This window comes from Elephantulus edwardii, unplaced genomic scaffold, assembly GCF_000299155.1.
Source record: "Elephantulus edwardii isolate Elephantulus edwardi_28Jun2011 unplaced genomic scaffold, EleEdw1.0 scaffold00325, whole genome shotgun sequence".
In the NCBI taxonomy this organism is placed as follows: domain Eukaryota; kingdom Metazoa; phylum Chordata; class Mammalia; order Macroscelidea; family Macroscelididae; genus Elephantulus; species Elephantulus edwardii.
In genome coordinates, this window is record NW_006400075.1 from 1,148,042 (window position 1) to 1,156,106 (window position 8,065).

Sequence of the window (8,065 nt, forward strand, 5' to 3'; positions counted from 1 at the left end):
TGTCCTGTCACACAGTCCCTGTCCTGTCACACTCCGTGTCCTGTCACACAGTCCCTGTCCTATCACACTCCCTGTCCTGTCACACACTCCCTGTCCTGTCACACTCCGTGTCCTGTCACACACTGCCTGTCCTGTCAGCACTGCCTGTCCTGTCACACACTGCCTGTCCTGTCACATACTCCCTGTCCTGTAACAAACTCCCTTTCCTGTCACACACTCCCTGACCTGTCACACTCCCTGTCCTGTCACACACTCCCTGTCCTGTCACACAGTCCCTGTCCTGTCACACAGGCCCTGTCCTGTCACACAGGCCCTGTCCTGTCACACTCCGTGTCCTGTCACACTCCCTGTCCTGTCACACACTCCCTGTCCTGTCACGCAGTCCCTATCCTGTCACACACTCCCTGTCCTGTCACACAGGCCCTGTCCTGTCACACTCCGTGTCCTGTCACACAGTCCCTGTCCTGTCACACACTGTCCTGTCACACACTCCCTGTCCTGTCACACTCCGTGTCCTGTCACACACTCCCTGTCCTGTCACACACTCCCTGTCACATACTCTGCAGTCACATTCCCAGAACTCTGTACAGTTTGGGCCATTCCTGGGCTTCAGTTCATGCAGGTCACTAGGCTCAGTGACTGTGCTGGAGGCACAGGGAGGGGCGGGGGGGCTGGAGGACAAAGTGAGACTCAAGTTGTTTGTCTTCTCTTGTTTTTCTCTTTTATCTGAAGACTCCTACATCTCTTCACCTGCAGCCTCGAAATAGCCCCGAGCCTCTGAGTCATTGCGAACCCAGCCCAGGTGCCCTGCTCAGAATACTTGCTTCTGAGAATCACATCCCACAGTGTGGCCTGGCCAGATGGCCTGTGGCTGAGAGAGGTGTGATGGCTGTGTGTATTTTCCAAGGGAGAGTGCCCATGGGAGCTGAAGACCTCGGCCTCACTCCACATTACCTCCCAGGAAGCCAAAGTTACCAAGGCTCCGCTCAAGTCAGTCAGGCAGACAGGGGCAGACAGGGTCAGCCATGGTCAGTCTAGTCAGCTAGGGACAGCACGGCACTATTGTGAGTCCTCCTGAGTGGGGCCTAAGCGCAGGTCAAGCCTTGCAGCCTGCGCAGCCGTTGTCTCTTCCCTGCTCTGTTAGGTCTGCCTGCGTACCCCTCCTTCCTGCTTCTCTCTGTGCCTCCAGTGGGCCTGAATGTGGCCATAGTCTGAGACTCACACCAGCCACAAACCTCATACTGTGTCCAGACAAACAAGCCCACTAGGCTCTTGGCTATAACGTGGACCTGCATCCCACACACTGACCCAGAGATCCTGAGATGGGAGATGGCAGAGTCAGAGAGAGAGGGGAGAGCAGAAGAGACAGAGACAGTGAGAAAAATAGAGACAGCAGGAGAGACAGGGACAATGGGAGAAATAGAGAGCAGGAAATACTACAGAAACCGGGTCAGAAATATACAGAGACAGAGAAACTGGGACAATGGGAGAAACAGAGAGGAATAGGAGAGAAGCCAAGATAGGGATGGAGGAGGCAGAGACATAAAGAGAGAGACCTACACACGAGAGCCATGGGGGGGAGAGTAAGAGATGCAGACGTGCACGGATACAGAGAGGAGTGGCAACAGGGGCATGGAAGTTCAGGGCAAATCCCATCGACCCGTGTGCTCACAGAGATGCACACACAGACACAGATACACACACAGAGGTGGCCATACACTTACAGAGACAGACACACACTCAGATAAACACATACACACAAAAAGAGAGTGCCAGGCACACGTGCCCATGTAGAGATGTCAGCACACTACAGAGACGTACACACACTCAGGTAAACACATATGCACAGAGAGAGACAGGCACAGGTGCACACACAAAGATGTCCACACACTCACTCATACACAGATACACATGCACAGCCAAACAGCTATGTTCACATGATCAGAGAAATCCCAACACACACACACACACACACACACACACACACACACACACACAGGTGGAAATACAAACACCTCGTGTTCACTCACTCTTGAGCGCCTCTAGACCCAGATACAAGCTTGCGTGCAGCCACAGAGCAGAACTCCCACAGGCCCACACATAGTCACCTTCTCACACATGTGCACTCAGCCCCTCTACGTCCACATGCTCCCACACACTCACACAATTGCCCCACATACACAGATTTGCACACACACGAACAAGATTCAGATACACACTTAAAGCAGCAGGACACGTGCAGTTACACACCTGCATTCACTGAATGCCGTCCACACTCACAGGGTCTCATTCACCTGCATGCTGCACACACACTGATATACTCACATCCAATCACACAATAACACGCATACAGTCACGTATATCTTACAGCCTCACATAAACACTCACAACTACGCTCATGTACACGCACTCACTTGTATGCTCATGCACTCATGCACACATGCTCACACATGTTCACACACGTGCAAATCCACACACTCACACACATGCACACTCGCACACTGGCATACTCACTCTCACATGAGTAAACACACAGCCACATTCATTCTCACACTCTCACATGTACACACTCATGCACATTTACACACTCGCACATGTGAGCACATGTGTACACTCACTCATATATGTGCGCACAGGTAGACTCTCACTCACACATGTACACTCACATCCACACATACATGATCACACACTCATGTACACTCACTCATTCACACACATGCACACTCCCTTTGTCATATTCTCACACGCACACTCTCACATACGTTTGCACTCAGTCACCCTCACATTCGCACACTCACGCATGCACATTTGCCTGTGTACACACACTCACTCTCGTTCACACACACACATGCACGCTCACCTTCTCACACGTGCACCCTCATGTTCCCACACACATCCTCCCAGAGGCCCCCTGAGCTTGGAGCTCACACTCTCCTCCCGTGTGCCCTGCAGGACTAAGTGTCACATCTGACCAGTGTATCTGAAATGCAGACCCAGTTATTGGCCCCTCATCTCACCAGCTTTGCCCACCACGTCCTTGGAGGAGACATGGTCACACTGGGGGGGGGGCGCATAGCTCCACTGTGGGACTGGACAGTAAGGTGGGGAAAGGATCCACCAGGGATGATCCTGAGGGAGGGCCCAGACACACACCGAAGATGGACATATGACTAAGAACATTCCAGCAGCTGTGGGAGACCAAGTGTAACCAGGTGGGTCCAACGTCTGCATGGGGTGAGTGACGGAGCAGAGAGGACACAGCACCAAGTTCTTGAACTTTAGTCTCTAGAAATGGGACACAGCACCGGTCTCCTGTCACATAGACTGGTCTGTGCAAAGAAGACACAGCACAAGTGTCCTGTGGCCTCTTCTGGTCTGTACAGAGGAAACGTAACAGGCTCCTGACCTTTAGTCTGGTCTGTAGAGAGGGAACACAGCACCAGTCTCCTGTCACCTAGTGTGGTCTGTGCAGAGACAGTACCCGTCTTCTGCCCTTTAGTCTGTGCAGAGAGGACACAGCACCAGTCACCTGTCATCTAAGCTGGTCTGTGCAGAGAGGACACAGCACAAGTGTCCAGTCGCTTCATCTGGTCTATACAGAGGGAACGTAACAGGCTCCTGTCCTTTAGTCTGGTCTATATGGATGGGACACAACGTCAGTCTCCTGTCACCCAGTTGAGTACGTACAGAGTGAACAAAACACCAAATCTTGTACTTTAGTTTGGGCTATAGAAAGGGAACACAGTATCAGTCTCCTGTCCCCTAGACTGGTCTGTTCAGAGAGGACACAGCACCAATGTCCTGTCCCCTAGGATGATCTGTGTAGAGGGGACACAGCACCAGTCCCCTGTCCTTTAGTCTAGTCAGTACATAGAAGACTCGGAATCAGTCTCCTATACATTGGTCTGTAGAGAAGGGACACAGCACTAGTCTCCTGTCCTCTTCTGGTCTGTGCAGAGAGGACACATCTTCCATCTCTTGCACTTTAGTCCAGTCTGTAGAGAGGGAACACCCACTTATCTTCTGTCTTGTAGTCTGGTCTGTGCAGAGAGGACACTGCACCAGCCTCCTCGCCCCTAGTCTGGTCTGTACAGAGGAGACACACAATCAATCTCTTGTTCCTAAGTCTGGGCTATGCAGAGAGGACACAACACAGGTCTCTTGTCCTTTTCTCTGATCTGTGTAGAGACACCGATCTCCTGTCACCTAGTCTGGGCTGTACAGAGGGGACCCCGCACTAAAATCCTGTCCCCTAGTCTGCTCTGTACAAACAGGCCACAGCACCAGTCTGTCAACAAGCCTGGTCTGTGCAGAGAGGACAGAGCACCAGTTCCTGTCTCTGAGTCTGGTCTGTAGAGAGGGGACCCAGCATCAGTCTCTTGTTCCATAGTCTGGTCTGTACAGAGGGGAAACCCATTACTCTCCGTCCCATAGTCAGGTCTGTGCAAAAAGCACACAGCATTAGTCTAATGGCCCTGAGTTTGATCTGTGCAGGGGGGACACAACACCAAGTCCTGCCCCTGCGCGTCTTCTGATCACCTCTACTGCCCTCACACCCAGCCCTGTGCAGACCTCTAGTCTGGGAGGGAAGCCATGGACTGCTGGGGAAGCCTGAATACCCAGGTATGAGGCAGGAACAGCACAATGTGGGGCCAGTGCGGGGCTCTGTGCTCAGGCCCAGGGGTGCAGGGTCCTCAAGAGGCTTCACAGAGGAAGGAACTCTGGGATTCAATCCCAAGGCAGAGCTCCCCTGGGGGTCCCCAGGGACTGGGAAGGTGGGTGTATGGGCCCGTTGCCTCCCTGAGGCCTGAGCTAGGGAGCCTTCAGTCTTTCCACTGTCCCTCAGGGACAAAAGTTGTCCTGGGCTGAGAGAAGCACTAGACAGGGATGCCTGGGCCCTGTGCAGCCATCTCAGCTTCCATGGAAAGTAGAGCCTAGGGCCACAGGGTGTCAGGGAAACCCCAAGTCAGGGAACATAGTCCTCTCTGTATCTGCTAAGTCCCGCCTCGGAATCTGTTTTCTCTTTCCTGTCCCACCTCAGAATCTGTTTTCTCTTTCCTGGTCAAGGTGGCCAAGATGCCTGCACTGACCTCCTATCCCTGGTGGGACCAGCATGAGTCAGGCTGAAGCCCTGGCCCTGCCCTAGGCCCACAGTGCAGTTCCCAGGATGAGGAAGCTGAGGGAGGGGAGGGCCAAGGAGTCACAAGGGGTGAAAGGACCCAAGAGCGCCTGAGTGTGGACACCTGAAGACATGCTGGGGGGGAGGGGCACTCTGCCTGGTCCAGGGGCAGAGCGGAGGTGGGAGTGAGTAGATGGGCAAAGACAAGGGCTGTGGACAACAGAGGGACATTGGCTGTTGTCTCTGGGCTGGGGAGACGCAGGGCCTGTGCTGTGGCAAAGTCCCTCCAGCTGCTGTGTGGAGAAGGGACAGAGGTGGAAGAATGGGGACGATGGAAGATGGGGCTGACTCATCAACCACTGGTTCACACACACACACACACACACACACACACACACACACACTCGGTGTTAGAAGAGAAGGTGGACAACACAGCAGGGGTTGTCTCCCAACTACACCTGTATCCCTGTCACGTGTGCTCACGTGCCTCATCTGTGTCCTTGTCAAGTGTGCTCACCTGCCTCATCTGTGTCTCTTCACATGGGTTCACCTGCCTCATCTGTGTCTCTGTCATGTGTGCTCACCTGTGTCATCTGTATCCTTACACGTGTGTTCATCTGCCACATCTGTGATCATCCTACTAACCAGGGACATGTAAAGACAGAGACATAGAGAGGTAAAGAGGGATAGAGTTCCTGAGAGATAAAGTTGTGGTGAGACAGACAGAATGAGACACAGCAAGTAGACAGACAGAAGCAGAAGTACCACTCAACTCGTGACAGAGGACAAGAACAAAGACACATTGTGACTCCATGGCTGGCAGAGGCCTCAACGGAGGCAGGGACAGAGAGAGACACATAGACCCTGGACCCTGGGAGGGACCTAGACAAGAGCAACAGGCAGAGATGGAGATAAGAGCCGAGTTATGGCCATCATCAGCAGAGGACCCATACCAAGGGACTACGGTGCTGACAGGAGAAGCAGACACTGATGTGGATGGACACAGGGAGAGGATAACAGCGGATGTGTAGCCTGAGGCTCAGGAGATTTGGACAAGGGCAGGAATGGGGTAAGGACAGAGACATGGTCAGGGACAGTGGTAAGGACAGGGGCAGGGACAGGATGAGGACAGACAGAGTCAGGGACACAGAATAAGGACAAGGGCATGACAAAGGAAGAGACAGAGACGGTGACCAGAGGAAAGCTGAGTAGGACAGACACAGAGAGATGACAAAGTCAGTGGCTGTGATGGGTCTGGAATAGGTACAGAAGGACAGGAACAGGATCATAGGGAGGGAAAGAGCGGGACAGCACTGGGATGTGACAAGGACGGGGTAAGGGTGGGGGCAAGGAAGGTCACCAACAGGAGAGGAACAGACCAACAAGGACCTGGGTGCCTGCCCACCACATGAGCATGAAGATTTGGGGTCCCTGGATCCTGGAGGGCCCATGTCCCGCTACCCATCTCTGTGTGGCCTCAGCTGGTCCTGTAGCCCTGCTGGGCCTCAGTGTGTTCATCTGCCAAGTTCAGCCATGGGGTCTGACAGACTGCGGGCTGACTGGAGGTTCTGAGCACTCCTGGCCAGTGAGGTGGGTGCTGGGAACTGCCTGTGGAGTCTGTGTGATGGAGTAGGGACGGCTGCCCCTCCAGGACCTCTTCCACCCCTCCTGGCCTGCCAGCATGGAGCTCAGCTCTCCCATCACAACTGAGCTTGCAAGCTGATCTTACAATGAACATGTCAGAGCATCTTTTTTTTTCTTTTTTCATAATTCAACAAATAAGAATCTTTGGGTGCCCAGTGCCATTGGGCATGGTGGGCCCGGTGGCTCTCCTCCATGAAAGAGGGTCTTTGCATCCTTGAACGTGGACCATCCTGGCTGAGCAGGGGGCTGGGATGAGACTGCAGCTGCAGGTATGGAATCAAAACTAGTTATTTCTGGACACAGCTCAGCCTGAGAGACCTGTTCTTCGGTGCAGAACAAACAGCCATTTGCATGTGCACCCGAGGCCATGCTTGCCCCAAATGAGTTACCCACAGAGAAACCGAGACTGGATCCCCACACCTGCCCTGGGGTGGGTGTGGGGACCGCAGGCACAGGCCCTGCAGCAAGGCCTGGAGATCCCCAGGACACTGTCCCTTGCCCCAGCGGAAGCCTGGGCGGCCACAGCCTGTAGTCAGACCTCTCCTGGAGGGCAGCACGTGGACGCCTGGCTCCTGGTCCTGCTCTTGGGAGTGATGACAGGACACGCAGGGCATCCAGGCCTTCTGTGGGTAGTGCAGAGAACATGGAGAGCCCCTCTTTACCTCAGGACAAAGAGGCACTGGGGAGGGTAGTGGGGAGGCAGACAGTGCAGGGCTGAGGGCACACTGAGCTATTTGAGGGGTTTGTGTGCATCTAGTGGTGACCACTATGGGCAGTGCTGCCCTGTGAGCCAGACAGAAGAGGGAAACAGTGTCCCTGCACACATCCATGCCAGTGTTAGTGTAGTGCCCACACCAATGACTGTGCCTGTGTCCATACCAACATACATTTATACCCACACTCGTGCCCCTATTTCCACAACAGGATCCCTGCTTATGTCCAAACCACTGTCCATTTACATCCACGCCAGTGTCTTTGCCTGTCTGCACCTCATGTCCCTGTGGGTGTCCCACTGGGTATCTCTGAGAGCGTCTATACAGAGTGTTCCTGTGAGTGCCTACACTGAGCGTCCCTGTGGGCCTCTGTACTGAGTGGCTTACTGTGTCCACACTGCGTGCTCCTCTGATGGTCTACACTGCGTGTCTACATTTGGTTTCCCTGTGGGTGTCTATACTGAGTATCCCTGTGAGGGTCCACATTGGATGTCCCTGCGAGAGTCTACACTGACCTGCGGGTGTCCACACTAAGTGGTTTTTTGTGTGTATACACAGGGTGTCCTTGTAAGTGTCACTAGTGAGTGTC